At 38.0% G+C, this 17,699-nt stretch overlaps 1 non-coding gene across 1 annotated transcript; it reads right to left on the bottom strand.

Annotated features, from left to right (window-relative positions):
- Nucleotides 1-12,338: 12,338 nt before the first annotated feature.
- On the bottom strand, nucleotides 12,339-12,446 carry LOC112768680 (small nucleolar RNA R71). Its single transcript, XR_003186081.1, has one exon. It is a non-coding gene; the product is annotated as a small nucleolar RNA R71 (small nucleolar RNA).
- Nucleotides 12,447-17,699: the final 5,253 nt, after the last annotated feature.

The following is a 17,699-nucleotide window of genomic DNA, read 5'->3' as shown; positions in this document are numbered from 1 at the left end:
TTACCCTATACACTTGAGAGACTAGAGTGATATACACTACCAGTGAGGGTTCAATGCTTGATTCTATGTTCCCTGCTTTCATGAGCTATCTTCTTACAAGTTTACTTGCTTTTTATTGTATGATTTAAATTAGTGAAATCTTATTTATGTCTGTCTTGAAGAGCTTATTTACTTTTAACTAAGTAGGTAGAAACATTCTGCATGTAGTTGCATTCATACAGATAGGTTGCATTTCATACATTCTACCATTCCTCTTCATCTTTATAGCTTCTCTTGAGCTTAACATGAGGACATGCTAATATTTAAGTGTGGGGAGGTTGATAAACCACTATTTCATGGTTTATCTTGTGCTCAATTGAGTGGTTTTTATCAACTCTTTACTCACTTATTCATACTATTTGCATGGTTTTACATTTGCCTTCCTAATTATGTGCTTTAATTTAAAACATGCTTCTTTGGCCTTAAGTTCCCTATGTTTAAATCCTCTCTTATTACTATTAGATGCCTTGATATGTGTGTTAAGTGATTTCAGAGATTACAGAGCAGGAATGGCTCAGAGGATGGAAAGGAAGCATGCAAAAGTGGAAGGAATACAAGAAGTTGGAGAAATTGCTAAGCTGTCCAGCCTGACCTCTTCGCACCCAAACGGCTATAACTTTAGCTACAGAGGTCTAAACAATGCAGTTCCAGATGCGTTGGAAAGCTAACTTCCGGGGCTTCGATTTGATATATAATTTGCCATAGCTGCCCCGACGTTAGGCGACGCGAACGCGTGAATGACGCGCCCACGTCGCATCTGCGAACTTCAATCCGCGCGGACGCGTGGACGACGCCTCTGCGTCACTTTGCCGCGACTTGAACGTACCAGAATACGCTGGGGGTAATTTCTGGGCTGTTTTTGACCCAGTTTTCGGCCTGGAAAACACAGATTAGAGGCTATAAAGTGGGAAAATGCATCCATTCATGACAAGCTCTCATAATTCACAATTTTAGGAGTAGATGTAGTTTTTAGAGAGAGAGGTTCTCTGCTCTCTCTTAGGATTAGGATTTAGGATTTCTCTTAGTTTTAGGAGTGACTCTCAATCCCAGGTTCAATGTTCTTTTTATTTATTTTCCTAATTTAATTTATGAACTCTTCCATGTTACATTTGATATCTTTATTAGTGCTAATTGAAGTATTTCAGATTTATAATTGCTCTCTTTAATTTATTAATACTCTTTGTTTATCCAAATTATTTTCATTCAAGTAGACTTTTTTCCCTTTTGGCTTTGGTTGAGTCATTGGAGACACTTGAGTTATCAAACTCATTGTTGACTAAAAATTGGAATTCTTCAAGAATTAATTCGAGTTCCAATAACTCTAGTGTTTCCCAAGGAAAGACTAGGACCTGAGGAATCCAAAAATTAATTCATCCACTTAACTTACCTTCATAGTTAGAGTTTAACAAAGTGGGAGAAAAATCCAATTCTCACCACAATTGATAAGGATAACTGGGATAGGACTTCCAGTTATAATACCTTGCCAAGAGTTTATTTTATTATTATTTTATTTTTCTTATCATTCAACATACTGCTTCCTTACTTTCTAAAACCCCTAATTTACAAGACTCATAACCAATAATAAGAACATACCTCCCTGCAATTCCTTGAGAAGACGACCCGAGGTTTAGATACTCAGTTTTCAATTTTAAAAGGGGTTTGTTACTTGTGACAACCAAAACGTTTGTATGAAAGGACTTTTGAAGGTTTAGAAACTATACTTGCAACGAGGATTTATCCGCAAATTTCTAGATCACGCAAAAGTTCTCTCATCACCACCGTACCACCACCAGCGCCACCATCAACATCCCTTTCCCTCTCCATTTTAGTTTTTTTCACTGCGCACACCAAGTTCCACTGCACTCCGATTCCTTTTCCATTCAAGTTAGTTGATTTGCATATTTTAATTCTGTTTAATTTAGGTTAGTTAGATATGCATGTTCGTAGTGGATTCTAGGTGGTTAGGTAGCTAGGATGTGGTTAGTGGATTTAGGTCTGATAAGTGCTCTGTTCCTGCTGTTTGAATTTTCTGATTTAAGATTTGCTTGACTGCTGATATTGATGTTATGCTGTTCCAATCCTGTTTGATGCTGCTCTGCTTACTGCTATCATTTCATATGCGTTGCAATTATTACTGCTAGTTGCATTTGTTGCTCTGAGTTCATATCACATGCTGATTGCTTTATTCCTTTCTAAACTGCTTTGACACCATCATAACTTATTTGTTTCTTGTTTTAATTCGGGAATGCCTAATTTACTACCAAGATGCTGCCAAATTTTCCTAAAAAGTTTTGATGCTAAGTTATTCAACCGCGAATTATGAGTTGAATCTGGCACTGTTTTTACCTTGTACCAATTTCTTTTAGCCCAGTTCAATTCATATTTCTTTAGAACAGCATCTCCATCCTACTTTTTAGTTCCTTCTCATGTGCATTCATCATTACCAGGCTCAAGGAACTAATTGACGAAATTCCGAGTCAATTAGCCACTTGTTGACCAACCATTGCTGCATCAATGCCATGTTTCAACCATTAATCTATTCATCGCCCAATGAAAGCTTGCTGCATGTGTTTAATTGTTTATTGAATTATTACTTATGGCTGCTTTCTTGGCTCAACTATTTAATTCTTAGGAAGTTACATATGGTTTTCATGTTTCTCATTGTTGATAAATTCTTAGAAAACCCAAATTATGTTTTTGCTTAATTTTAACTGCATCATGAGACTTACCTTGTTCTTCATGATAATTGCCAACTGCTACACTACATATGAATTTAACTTGTTGATTCTACTATTTGCTTTTCTCGGGAACATTCCTTTTACTGTTAGAATGCTGCCCGATTTTTCTACAAATTGTTTCACTCAATTCCCATTCATGAATTGGCTTTGGTACTTTTGAATTCTGCACTAATTAGTTTCACCCAAGCCAATTAATGGACGGATGGGCTAGCATTCCTACCCCTTTTGGTTCCCTTCTTAGTTAAATCGCATTATTGATGATTTTGTTCATTTTTTGCACCTCTTTTATCACACAGTTTATCATCAACAATCTGCATCGTATGCTTGAATGTGAGCCTGCTTGTTCTTAAACCTTTTGAACTTCTAGGAACTACATTACCATGCCGCTGATTCTAACCTACTTCTTTGGGCTTTTAACTTAACTGACTATTAATCTAACTGACTTTTAAACCCTTTTAAGGCATGTTTATTATTGTTCCTATGAAACAAGCATTCTGCATCTCATAATTTTTGAATTATAATTTTTAATTGAATTTTATGAATTTTATCTTGCATTCCGTCTAACACTCTATATCTATCTAACTCACTTCATATTTTGATTTTCATTCCTCTTTTACTCATCTATGCTTATATTGCTTGAATCCTATTTGACTTCCTGTTTTCCTGCTTTAGTTTAATAAATTGTATCCTGGAACCTCTGCTTTTCAGGATGTCTGATCCAAAAGGGAAAGAAAAAGAGGAGAATCATCTACCACTATTTTGGATATACTACATGATAATTCCTGGCGTGAGAAAAACTTTACTCCGCAAGAAAAAGCAGATCAACTCGTCCCTGTCACTGATCCGATCAAGTTTGCAAACTGCTACTGTGAACTGAAATATGATGTCTTTGGGACTAAAAGGCACCTATACTTGGAAAAAACCCTCCGAATTCCAGCTGAACTACAATAGTACATTACAGAACAGATAAAATAGAGAGGCTGGTTCTTTCTAGAGAGGGATTTGACTGAGGTTATTGCATCTTGGGTCAGGGAATTTTACTGCAACTATTTTAAAACGACCCTGGATGCAGTACAGCTTAGAAGAAAATAAGTTTTAGTTACTGAGGAGGCAATGGAATATATGCTCCATTTCCAGCCTAAGTCAGATGAACCAGATGGTTACCAAAAGGCTGAGGAAGATATGAGGTTTATACATTTTGACTGGGAAGTAGTGAAGCGCACCATAGCTATTGACCCTGCTGTCCCATGGGTTATGGGTAAGTCAGCAGTGCACCCAAAAGGCATAAAAATTATTTATCTGAATGATGAGGTTCGGCTATAGCAACAAATTCTGAGCAACTATGTGATGCCGAGCACTCACGAGACTGAGGTGCCAGCTGCCATGATTACTCTTATCTGGTGCGTGATGAAAGGCAAGGACCTGTACCTTCCCTGATTCATCTGTCACTCTATGGCTAAAGTCCATGTTCGAGGCACTCTACCTTTCCCATATCTGATTACTCAGTTGGGCCGCCGAGCTGAGGGACCCTGGGAGCCTGAGGATGTGAAGCCACCAGCCGCAGACTGCAGGAAGATCTTCCCACATGGCCGAAAGTTCGAGGATCTGGGCTACAGACCACCCTCTCTCACTGCCTCCGCTAATGCAACCACATCCTCTGATGCCCCTTTAGCACCAGCCGCACCACCCACACCCACAACACCCTCACTTGCCTCCCAGCTCATTTACCACCTTGTGCACCACCTATTTGAGCGCCTAGATCAGATGGAATGCCACAACCAGCGGCGATATGAGCGGTCTGAGCGTCGCAGCAATCGACGCTATGAGCATTTGAAGCTAATGATCAGGACGGGACACACTGACATCTGCTCCGAACCTGACACACCATCAGAGCCATCTGAGGAGGAGGCGGATGCGCATGAGGAGGATGCACGAGCAGAGGTTGAGCAGGCGGGACCCGAGCAGGCAGCTCCCCAGCATGAGGAGCCCTAGTAGATACAGCCAGAAGATCCACAGGTCCCTATACAGACAGAGCCTCTGCTTCAGCAGGCAGATCCCCAGGCAACCACACAGACTACAGAGCCAGCAGAGCACCCTTCTGGAGATGACGCTTCTTCACACCCAGCTTGATTGAGCATCAAGGACGATGCTATTATATTAGTGTGGGGAGGTCGCCATCTCTGGAAAATGTTATTTTGGTGAACTACTTTTCAAACTTTTTATCCTATTTTATTTCTTTTTCTGTATTTTTATTTTATTTTTATTTTATTTTATCTTATTTTTCTTTCAGTACTTGCACAATTTATTTTATTATATTTTTATTTTATTTTTTTTCTTTTCTACTTTATATCTTAGATAGTTAGCTTAATTTGCACCCCTAGCTTATTAGTTGTGATATAAAAAATATGAATGATTTAGTTAGTTTACCCTTTTAGCATATGATAATTTGGTTTAATTGAACATAAAGAGTAAAGTAGAAATTTTTAAATTTTCATAATCACAACAATCCACTTAGCATATAGATATGTAATGATAAATGTTGGTAGATTGACGACATTTTTCAAGGAATATATTTATTTTTATAAAAGCCATTCAAACATTCAGATTGATTAGAGTTGGAACTCTTTACTCTTACTTGCATGATATACACGACTGATATATGGTTTTTGAGTCGAAGAACACACAACCTGTGAGTTTTTGAGCTTAATTGCATGGTTATATTATCTAACCATAGTTTTCATTCCTATGTGTTTCCTTCTCTATGCTTGCAATCTCTGCTTTGTTTCATTCTATATGTCCAATATTCAATGTATTTACATGCTTGCATATGATTGAGGCCATGTTTCTTTAAAAATCTCACTTATCCCCAAATAGTCTACCCTTTCAATCGCCTTTGTTTGCCACCTTGAGCCTTTTAATCCCCATTTATTCTGTATTTTACCACATCACTAGCCTTAAGCAGAAAAATAAATGAAATACTCCAAATTCAATCTTTGGATAGCTTAAGATAGAGATTGTGTATCAATTAAGTGTAGGGAACTGTGGGAACATGGGTTGATAGGAAAGAATTAAAATTGACAAAATAATCAGACTTTGGGTGCATGCTCATGTGAAACTTAAATTGTGAATGTGTTTTAACATGATTTAGCCTTGGCTGTGCATATATGTTTCCTTGAAGAATTTGACTCAATTTAACCACATGTAAGCTTTATATATATAGGTGGATAATAATTAGAATTGCATGATTCATTTAGGTAGCTTGCATTTAGATAGATTGCATTGCATAGATTCCACCATTCTACCTTCACTCTTTTTTAGTTTCTCTTGAATTTAGCATGAGGATATGCTAATATTTAAGTGTGGGGAGGTTGATAAAACACTATTTTATGATTCATCTTGTGCTCAATTGAGTGTTTTTATCAATTCTTCACCCACTTATTCATATAATTTGCATGGTTTTACAATTCCTTCCTTATTATGTGATACATATGAAAACATGTTTCCTAAGCCTTAAAAATGATAAATTTAATTACCCTTTATTACCATTCGATGCCGTGATCTGTGTGTTAAGTAATTTCAGGCTTCATAGGGCAGGAATGGCTTAGAGGATAGAAAGGAAACACGCAAAAATGGAAGGAACGCACAAAATAGAGTTTTGAAGAAAATGGCAGCGACGTGCACACATGGACGACGCGGACGCGTGCCTAGCGCAAAGCACGAGCGATGCGTACGCGTGACTGACGCATACGCGTGACAAGGAAAACTTCCAAACGACGCGTACGCATGACCTACGCGTACGCGTGACACACGCCACGTGCAGAAAGTTGTAGAATTCGCCCCCAGCGATTTCTGGACCCTTTTTTGGCCCAAATCCAAGCCCAGAAACACAGAATAGAGGTTGGAGAATGGGAGAATCAAATAATCCATCAATCATTCTTTCCATATAGACAATTTTTAGGTTTTAGATGTAGTTTCTAGAGAGAGAGGCTCTCTCCTCTCTCTTAGATTTTAGGATTAGGATTTCTTTGTTTTCTCAATTCCAGGTTCAATGTTCCTTTAATTTAATTTCTCTTCTACTTTTAATTATTCTATTACTTTAGTTTGTTTATTTTCCCAAATTGGTTTATGGATTTCTATGTTTAATTTGAATTTTTATTTAATACAATTCGAGGTATTTCAGATTTATGGTTGCTTCCTTCTATTTATGATATAAATAATTTGGATTTTTCCCCTTTTGGCTTTGGTTGAGTAATTGGTGACACTTGAGTTGTCAAACTCAGCTGTTGATTGAAAATTGGAAATTGCTGATTGATTTGGATCCCTCTAAAGCCAGTCTTTCCACAGGAGTTGACTAGGACTTGAGGAATCAAATTGATTAGTCCATTTGACTTTCCTTTATTTAGTAAGGGTTAACTAAGTGGGAGCAATAACAACTTTCATCATACCTGATAAGGATAACTAGGATGGGATTTCCAGTTCTCATACCTTGCCAAGAGTTTTTCTAGTTATTAATTTACTTTCCTGCCAATTTATTTTTTTGTTCCCTAATTCAAAAACCCAAAAATATACCTTTTTCCATAAACAATAATAAATCATACTACCCTGTAATTCCTTGAGAGACAACCCGAGGTTTCAATACTTCGGTTATAAATTTTATTGGGTTTGCTTAAGTGACAACCAAAACTTTTGTACAAGAGAATTCTCTGTTGGTTTAGAAACAATACTTGCAACGTGACTTTATTTGTGAAAATTCTTTACCTTCAAAAACCATCTCGTCAGGCGCCGTTGCCGGGAATCCAATTGACCGCTATCTTTTGGTTGTAGATATGTTAATAGTGTAAATAGTACTTTTTGGTTGTTTATTTATTTTTTTAGTAAGTTTTTTTTATATTTTCTTTATGACTTTTTCACACCATTACCACAATGCACCCCAATGGAACCTAAGCACTTACCTTTCTAGTCACCAATTCTATACACCACCACCTCACTACATACAAAATCATAACCCTTATCCTCATGAGTTTGATTGTCAACCTTCATCACCTCAATCTTCATCTTCACATATGGATCAAGTCACACAAGAAGTACTTTTTTATGCTCATTCAAGAACAACAAGAGTTCCGAAAGAAGCAAGAGCAAGTCATGTCAACAGTTGCGGAAACTCTTGACCAGTTAGCTTCATTGCGTTCATGCCATGACCAAGAAATTCTATTGGATGAATGTGTAAGACCAAGTGAAAAGTGTAGAGTGAGCAAAGAATTGCAAAATCAAGTAGAAGATATCAAGTCACAACACGAAGCACAAGAAGAGACAAACGAAGAGTTGGTCGGAAGTGATCAAGAGGATTCTATCATTCAAGATTTTTTGTCCAACTTGGTCAACTCTGCCGATGACCTTCATGAGCCTTGATGAGCGGATAATTTATACGCTTTTTGGCATTGTTTTTAGTATGTTTTTAGTAGAATCTAGTTAATTTTAGGGATGTTTTCATTAGTTTTTATGTTAAATTCACATTTCTGGACTTTACTATGAGTTTGTGTATTTTTCTGTGATTTCAGGTATTTTCTGACTGAAATTGAGGGACTTGAACAAAAATCAGATTTAGAGGTTGAAGAAGGACTGTCGATGCTGTTGGATTCTGACCTCCCTGCACGCAAAGTGGATTTTCTGGAGCTACAAAACTCGAAATGGCGCGCTTCCAATTGCGTTGGAAAGTAGACATCCAGGGCTTTCCAGCAATATATAATAGTCCATACTTTGGCCAAGAATATACGACGTAAACTGGCGTTTAACGCCAGCTCTCTGCCCAATTCTAGCATCCAGCGCCAAAAAAGGGTCCAAAACCAGAGTTGAACGCCCAAACTGGCATAAATGCTGGCGTTCAACTCCAAGAAGGACCTCTACACGTGCAACACTTAAGCTCAGCCCAAGCACACACCAAGTGGGCCCCGGAAGTAGATTTATGCATCAATTACTTATTTCTGTAAACCCTAGTGACTAGTTTATTATAAATAGGACCTTTTACTATTGTATTAGATATCTTTGGATGCCTGGTTCTTAGATCAGAGGGGCTGGCCATTCGGCCATGCCTGGACCTTTCACTTATGTATTTTCAATGGTAGAGTTTCTACACTCCATAGATTATGGTATGGAGCTCTGCTGTTCCTCAAAGATTAATGCAAAGTACTACTATTTTCTATTCAATTCATCTTATTTCGCTTCTAAGATATTCATTCCCACTTCAATCTGAATGTGATGAACATGACAATCATCATCATTCCCTATGAACGCGTGCCTGACAACCACTTCCGTTCTACCTTCGACTGAATGAGTATCTCTTAGATCTCTTAATCAGAATCTTCGTGGTGTAAGCTAGAATGATGGCGGCATTCAAGAGAATCCGGAAAGTCTAAACCTTGTCTGTGGTATTCCGAGTAGGATTCAATGATTGAATGACTGTGACAAGCTTCAAACTCGCGATTGCTGGGCGTTAGTGACAGACGCAAAAGGATAGTAAATCCTATTCCAGCATGATCGAGAACCGACAGATGAATAGCCGTGCCGTGACAGGGTGCGTTGACCATTTTCACTGAGAGGATAAGATGAAACCATTGACAAGGGTGATGCCTCCAGACGATTATCCGTGCCGTGACAGGGCATTTGGATCATTTTCCCGAGAGAAGATCGAAAGTAGCCATTGACAATGGTGATGTATCACATAAAGCCAGCCATGGAAAGGAGTAAGACTGATTGGATGAAGGCAGCAGGAAAGCAGAGGTTCAGAGGAACGAAAGCATCTCTATTCGCTTATCTAAAATTCTCACCAATGATTTACATAAGTATTTCTATCCCTATTTTATTAATTATTTTCGAAAACCCCATTACTATTTTATATCCGCCTGACTGAGATTTACAAGGTGACCATAGCTTGCTTCATACCGACACTCTCCGTGGGATTCGACCCTTACTCACGTAAGGTATTACTTGGACGACCCAGTGCACTTGCTGGTTAGTTGTGCGAAGTTGTGAACCATGGTATTGGCATCATGTTTTTGGCGCCATTACCAGGGAAAGAAAGAGCGATGAATTTTACATAATCAAAGTGTAATCACAATTTCTGCGCACCAAGTTTTTGACACCGTTGCCGGGGATTGTTCGAGTTTGGACAACTGACGGTTCATCCTGTTGCTCAGATTAGGTAATTTTCTTTTTGTTTTATTTTCAAAAATTTTTCAAAAAAAAAAATTTTTTTTTTCAAAAATTTCTCCTTTGTTTTCGAAAAAAAATAAAATAAAAATGTTTAAAAAAAAAATGTTTTCTAAAATATATTTTCCTTCAGAACATTCAAGAATGAATTCTAGTGTTTCATGAAGTATGTTGAAGCCTGACTGGCTGTAAAGCCACGACTGTAGGGCATGTTAGGCTTGTCATGTCTGAGTTACATACTAAAGCTTAGCTGGCTATTAAGCCAGGCCTGACCCTTTGATTGGAGCTTTAGAGCATAAGATTCCTGGAATTCATATTAAAAATTTTGAATCCTTATTTTTCTTTTTCATAATAATTTTCAAAAAAATACAAAAAAATTAGAAAAGCATAAAAATAAAAAATATTTGTGTTCTTGTTTGAGTCTTGAGTCATGTTATAAGTTTGGTGTCAATTGCATGTGCATCATGCATTATTCGAAAATTCTCATGCATAAATAGTGTTCTTCATGATCTTCAAGTTGTTCTTGGTAAGTCTTCTTGTTTGATCTTTGCATTTGCATGTTTTGTGTCTTTTCTTGTTTTTCATATGCATTCTTGAATTCTTAGTGTCTAAGCATTAAAGAATTCTAAGTTTGGTGTCTTGCATGTTTTCTTTGCTTTAAAAATTTTTCAAAAATGTGTTATTGATGTTCATCATGATCTTCATAGTGTTCTTGGTGTTCATCTTGACATTCATAGTGTTCTTGCATGCATTCCTTGTTTTGATTCAAAAATAAAAGAGAAAAACTTGAAAATGATGTTTTTAATTTTTTTCTCTCTCATCATAAAAAAAAGGTAAAAAAAAATCAAAAAAATATCTTTCCCTTTTTCTCTCTCATACATTTGAAAATTGGATTTGACTTTTTCAAAAATTTTTAAAATCTAGTTGTTTCTTATGAGTCAAATCAAATTTTCAATTTGAAAAATCTTATCTTTTTCAAAATCTTTTTCAAAAATCAAATCTTTTTCATTTTTCTTAGTTATTTTCGAAAATTATAAAAATATTTTTCAAAAATCTTTTTCTTAACTTTATCACATAATTTTCGAAAATAACATCACCAATTAATGTTTTGATTCAAAAATTTCAAAGTTTGTTACTTGCTTGTTAAGAAAGATTCAAACTTTAAGTTTTAGAATCATATCTTGCGATTTCTTGTGAATCAAGTCATTAATTGTGATTTTAAAAATCAAAATTTTTTTTAAAAACTAATTTCTATCCTATCTTTTCAAAAGTATCTTCTCATCATATCTTTTTCAAAAATTTGATTTCAAAATATCTTTTCTAACTTCCTAACTTCTTATCTTTTCAAAATTGACTTTCAAAATTTGTTTCAACTAACTAACCAACTTTTTGTTTGTTTCTATCTTTTTCAAAACTACCTAACTAACTCTCTTTCTCTCTCTAATTTTTGAAAATATCTCCCTTTTTTTCAAAATTTCTTCTTAATTAAACTAATTATTTTATTTTTTATTTGAATTTTCAAAAAACTATTAACCCTTTTCAAAATTAATTTTCGAAAATTACTAACCTTTTTCAAAAACTATTTTCAAAAATCACTAACTCTTTTTCAAAAAATTATTTTCAAAAATTCCCCTCTCTCTCATCTCATTCTATTTTTTTATTCATCTACTAACATCTCTTCCTCACTCACCAAATTCGAACCCTCTCTTCCATCTGTGTTCGAATTTCTTCTTCCTCTTTTCTTCTAACTCACACTGGGACCTCTATACTGTGGTAAAAAGGACCACTATTATTATTATTTTTCTGTTCTCTCTTTTTCATATGAGCAGGAGCAAGGACAAGAACATTCTTGTTGAAGCAGATCCAGAACCTGAAAGGACTTTGAAGAGGAAATTAAGAGAAGCTAAATTACAACAATCCAGAGAGAACCTTTCAGAAATTTTCGAACAGGAAGAGGAGATGGCAGCCGAAAATAATAATAATGCAAGGAGAATGCTTGGTGACTTTACTGCACCTAATTCCAATTTACATGGAAGAAGCATCTCCATTCCTACCATTCGAGCAAACAACTTTGAGCTGAAACCTCAGCTAGTTTCTCTGATGCAGCAGAACTGCAAGTTTCATGGACTTCCATCTGAAGATCCTTTTCAGTTCTTAACTGAATTCTTGCAGATCTGTGATACTTTTAAGACTAATAGAGTAGATCCTGAAGTCTACAGGCTCATGCTTTTCCCTTTTGCTGTAAGAGACAGAGCTAGAGTGTGGTTGGACTCTCAACCCAGAGATAGCCTGAACTCTTGGGATAAGCTGGTCACGGCTTTCTTAGCCAAGTTCTTTCCTCCTCAAAAGCTGAGCAAGCTTAGAGTGGACGTTCAGACCTTCAGACAGAAAGAAGGTGAATCCCTCTATGAAGCTTGGGAGAGATACAAAGGACTGACCAAAAAGTGTCCTTCTGACATGCTTTCAGAATGGACCATCCTGGATATATTTTATGATGGTCTGTCTGAGTTATCTAAGATGTCATTGGATACCTCTGCAGGTGGATCCATTCACCTAAAGAAAATGCCTGTAGAAGCTCAAGAACTCATTGACATGGTTGCAAATAACCAGTTCATGTACACTTCTGAAAGGAATCCTGTGAATAATGGGACGCCTATGAAGAAGGGAGTTCTTGAGATTGATACTCTGAATGCCATATTGGCTAAAAACAAAATATTGACTCAGCAAGTCAATATGATATCTCAGAGTCTGAATGGAATGCAAGCTGCATCCAACAGTACTCAAGAGGCATCTTCTGAAGAAGAAGCTTATGATCATGAGAACCCTGCAATAGCAGAGGTGAATTACTTAGGTGAACCTTATGGAAACACCTATAACTCATCATGGAGAAATCATCCAAATTTCTCATGGAAGGATCAAAAGCCTCAACAAGGCTTTAATAATGGTGGAAGAAACAGGTTTAGCAATAGCAAGCCTTTTCCATCATCCACTTAGCAACAGATAGAGAATTCTGAGCAGAATCCATCTAGCTTAGCAAACTTAGTCTCTGATCTGTCCAAGGCCACTATAAGTTTCATGAATGAAACAAGGTCTTCCATTAGAAATTTGGAAGCACAAGTGGGCCAGCTGATTAAAAGGATCACTGAAATCCCTCCTAGTACTCTCCCAAGCAATACAGAAGAGAATCCAAAAGGAGAGTGCAAGGCCATTGACATAAGCAGCATGACCGAACCTGTAAGGGAAGGAGATGACGTGAATCCCAAGGAGGAAGACCTCCTGGGACGTCCAGTGATCAATAAGGAGCTTCCCTTTGAGGAACCAAAGGACTCTGAGGCTCATCTAGAGACCATAGAGATTCCATTGAACCTCCTTATGCCATTCATGAGCTCTGATGAGTATTCCTCTTCTGAAGAGAATGAGGATGTTACTGAAGAGCAAGCTGCCAAGTTCCTTGGTGCAATCATGAAGCTAAATGCCAAATTATTTGGCATTGATACTTGGGAAGATGAACCTCCCTTGTTCATCAATGAACTAAGTGATCTGGATCAACTGACATTGCCTCAGAAGAGACAAGATCCTGGAAAGTTCATAATACCTTGTACTATAGGCACCATGATCTTTAAGGCTCTGTGTGACCTTGGTTCAGGGATAAACCTCATGCCCCTCTCTGTAATAGAGAAATTGGGAATCTATGGGGTGCAAGCTGCTGAAATCTCATTAGAGATGGCAGATAATTCCAGAAAACAGGCTTATGGACAAGTAGAGGACGTCTTAGTAAAGGTTGAAGGCCTTTACATCCCTGCTGATTTCATAGTCTTAGATACTGGGAAGGAAGATGATGAATCCATCATCCTAGGAAGACCTTTCCTAGCCACAGCAAGAGCTGTGATTGATGTGGACAGAGGAGAATTGATCCTTCAATTGAATGAGGACAACCTTGTGTTTACAACTCAAGGATCTCTCTCTGCATCCATGGAGAGGAAGCAGAAGAAGCTTCTCTCAAAGCAGAGTCAAACAAAGCCCCCACAGTCAAACTCTAAGTTTGGTGTTGGGAGGCCACAACTAAACTCTAAGTTTGGTGTTGAACTCCCATATCCAAACTCTAAGTTTGGTGTTGGAGAGTCTCAACAATGCTCTGAACATCTGTGAGGCTCCATGAGAGCCCACTGTCAAGCTATTGACATTAAAGAAGCGCTTGTTGGGAGGCAACCCAATTTTTATATATCTAACTATATTTTTCTTAGTTATATGTCTTTATAGGTTCATGATCATGTGGAGTCACAAAATAAACAAAAAATTGAAAACGGAATCGAAAACAGCAGAAGAAAAATCACACCCTGGAGGAAGCACCTGCCTGGCGTTCAACGCCAGAACAGAGCATGGTTCTGGCGCTGAACGCCCAAAATGGGCAGTATCTGGGCGCTGAACGCCCAAAATGGGCATCATCTGGGCGTTGAACGCCAGAATGACACCCTGGAGAAGAGCTGGCGCTGAACGCCAAGAACAAGCATGGTTCTGGCGTTCAACGCCAGAAATGGCCAACAAATGGGCGTTGAACGCCCAAAATGGGCACCAACCTGGCGCTGAACACCCAGAGTTGTGTGCAAGGGCATTTTACATGCCTAATGGGTGCAGGGATGTAAATCCTTGACACCTCTGGATCTGTGGACACCACAGGATCACCTCAAGATCTGTGGACACCACAGGATCATCTCAGGATCTGTGAAACCTCACAGGATCCCTACCCACCTCACCCTCTATTTCTCCATTCATGACCATCCCTTCTGTTTTCTATTCACCACTCACATCCATACACACATCCCCCCATCTCCTCCATATCTTCTTCTTCTTCTTCTTCTATTCTTTCTTCTTTTGCTCGAGGGCGAGCAACATTATAAGTTTGGTGTGGTAAAAGCATAAGCTTTTTGTTTTTCCATTACCATTAATGGCACCTAAGACCGGAGAAACCTCCAGAAAAGGGAAAGGGAAGACAAAGGCTTCCACCTCCGAGTCATGGGAGATGGAAAGATTCATCTCAAGGGTCTATAGCTCAGTGGTAGAACATGTGGCTGCAAATCAAGAGATCCCTGAGATACCTCAGGGGATGCACTTCCCTCCACATAAATATTGGGAGCAAATCAACACCTCCCTAGGAGAATTAAGTTCCAACATGGGACAATTAAGGGTGGAACATCAAGAGCACTCCATCATCCTTCATGAAATTAGAGAAGATCAAAAAGCTATGAGGGAGGAGTAACAAAGACAAGGAAGAGACATAGAAGAGCTCAAGGACATCATTGGTTCCTCAAGAAGGAGACGCCACCATCACTAAGGTGGATTCATTCCTTGTTCTTATTTCTTCTGTTTTTCGTTTTCTATGTTATGTGCTTATCTATGTTCGTGTCTTCATTACATGATCATTAGTATTTAGTAACTATGCCTTAAAGATATGAATGTCCTATGAATCCATCACCTCTCTTAAATGAAAAATTTTTTAATTCAAAAGAACAAGAAGTACATGAGTTTTGAATTTATCCTTGAACTTAGCTTAATTATATTGATGTGGTGACAATGCTTCTTGTTTTCTGAATGAATGCTTGAACAGTGCATATGTCTTTTGAAGTTGTTGTTTAAGAATGTTAAATATGTTGGCTCTTGAAAGAATGATGACTAGGAGACATGTTATTTGATAATCTGAAAAATCATAAAAATGATTCTTGAAGCAAGAAAAAGCAGCAAAGAATAACGCTTGCAAAAAAAAAAAATATAGGCGAAAAAAATTAGAAAGAAAAAGAAAAAGCAAGCAGAAAAAGCCAAAAGCTCTTAAAACCAAGAGGCAAGAGCAAAAAGCCAGTAACCCTTAAAACCAAAAGGCAAGGGCAAATAAAAATGATCCCAAGGCTTTGAGCATCAGTGGATAGGAGGGCCTAAAGGAATAAAACCCTGGCCTAAGCGGCTAAACCAAGCTGTCCCTAACCATGTGCTTGTGGCGTGAAGGTGTCAAGTGAAAACTTGAGACTGAGCGGTTAAAGTCATGGTCCAAAGCAAAAAAAGAGTGTGCTTAAGAACCCTGGACACCTCTAATTGGGGACTTTAGCAAAGCTGAGTCACAATCTGAAAAGGTTCACCCAATTATGTGTCTGTGGCATTTATGTATCCGGTGGTAATACTGGAAAACAAAGTGCTTAGGGCCACGGCCAAGACTCATAAAGAAGCTGTGTTCAAGAATCATCATACTGAACTAGGAGAGTCAATAACACTATCTAAACTCTGAGTTCCTATAGAAGCCAATCATTCTGAACTTCAATGGATAAAGTGAGATGCCAAAACTATTCAAGAGGCAAAAAGCTATAAGTCCCGCTCATATGATTGAAGCTATGTTTCATTGATAGTTTGGAATTTATAGTATATTATCTTCTTTTTATCCTACTTGATTTTCAGTTGCTTCGGGACAAGCAACAATTTAAGTTTGGTGTTGTGATGAGCAGATAATTTATACGCTTTTTGGCATTGTTTTTAGTATGTTTTTAGTAGAATCTAGTTACTTTTAGGGATGTTTTCATTAGTTTTTATGTTAAATTCACATTTCTGGACTTTACTATGAGTTTGTGTGTTTTTCTGTGATTTCAGGTATTTTCTGACTGAAATTGAGGGACTTGAGCAAAAATCAGATTTAGAGGTTGAAGAAGGACTGCCGATGCTGTTGGATTCTGACCTCCCTGCACTCAAAGTGGATTTTCTGTAGCTACAGAACTCGAAATGGCACGCTTCCAATTGCGTTGAAAAGTAGACATCTAGGGTTTTCCAGCAATATATAATAGTCCATACTTTGGCCAAGAATAGACGACGCAAACTGGCGTTTAACGCCAGCTCTCTGTCCAATTCTGGCGTCCAGCGCCAGAAAAGGGTCCAAAACCAGAGTTGAACGCCCAAACTGGCATAAATGCTGGCGTTCAACTCCAAGAAGGACCTCTACACGTGCAACACTCAAGCTCAGCCCAAGCACACACCAAGTGGGCCCCAAAAGTGGATTTATGCATCAATTACTTATTTCTGTAAACCCTAGTGACTAGTTTATTATAAATAGGACCTTTTACTATTGTATTAGATATCTTTGGACGCCTGGTTCTTAGATCAGAGGGGCTGGCCATTCGGCCATGCCTGGACCTTTCACTTATGTATTTTCAACGGTAGAGTTTCTACACTCCATAGATTAAGGTGTGGAGCTCTGCTGTTCCTCAAAGATTAATGCAAAGTACTACTGTTTTCTATTCAATTTATCTTATTTCGCTTCTAAGATATTCATTCGCACTTCAATCTGAATGTGATGAACATGACAATCATCATCATTCCCTATGAACGCGTGCCTGACAACCACTTCCGTTCTACCTTCGACTGAATGAGTATCTCTTAGATCTCTTAATCAGAATCTTCGTGGTGTAAGCTAGAATGATGGCGGCATTCAAGAGAATCCGGAAAGTCTAAACCTTGTCTGTGGTATTCCGAGTAGGATTCAATGATTGAATGACTGTGACGAGCTTCAAACTCGTGATTGCTGGGCGTTAGTGACAAACGCAAAAGGATAGTAAATCCTATTCCAGCATGATCGAGAACCGACAGATGAATAGCCGTGCCGTGACAGGGTGCGTTGACCATTTTCACTGAGATGATAAGATGAAACCATTAACAAGGGTGATGCCTCCAGACGATTAGCCG

Source organism: Arachis hypogaea, chromosome 17, assembly GCF_003086295.3.
Source record: "Arachis hypogaea cultivar Tifrunner chromosome 17, arahy.Tifrunner.gnm2.J5K5, whole genome shotgun sequence".
NCBI classification, from domain to species: Eukaryota; Viridiplantae; Streptophyta; class Magnoliopsida; order Fabales; family Fabaceae; genus Arachis; species Arachis hypogaea.
This window is presented reverse-complemented; position numbering and strand designations above follow the sequence as displayed.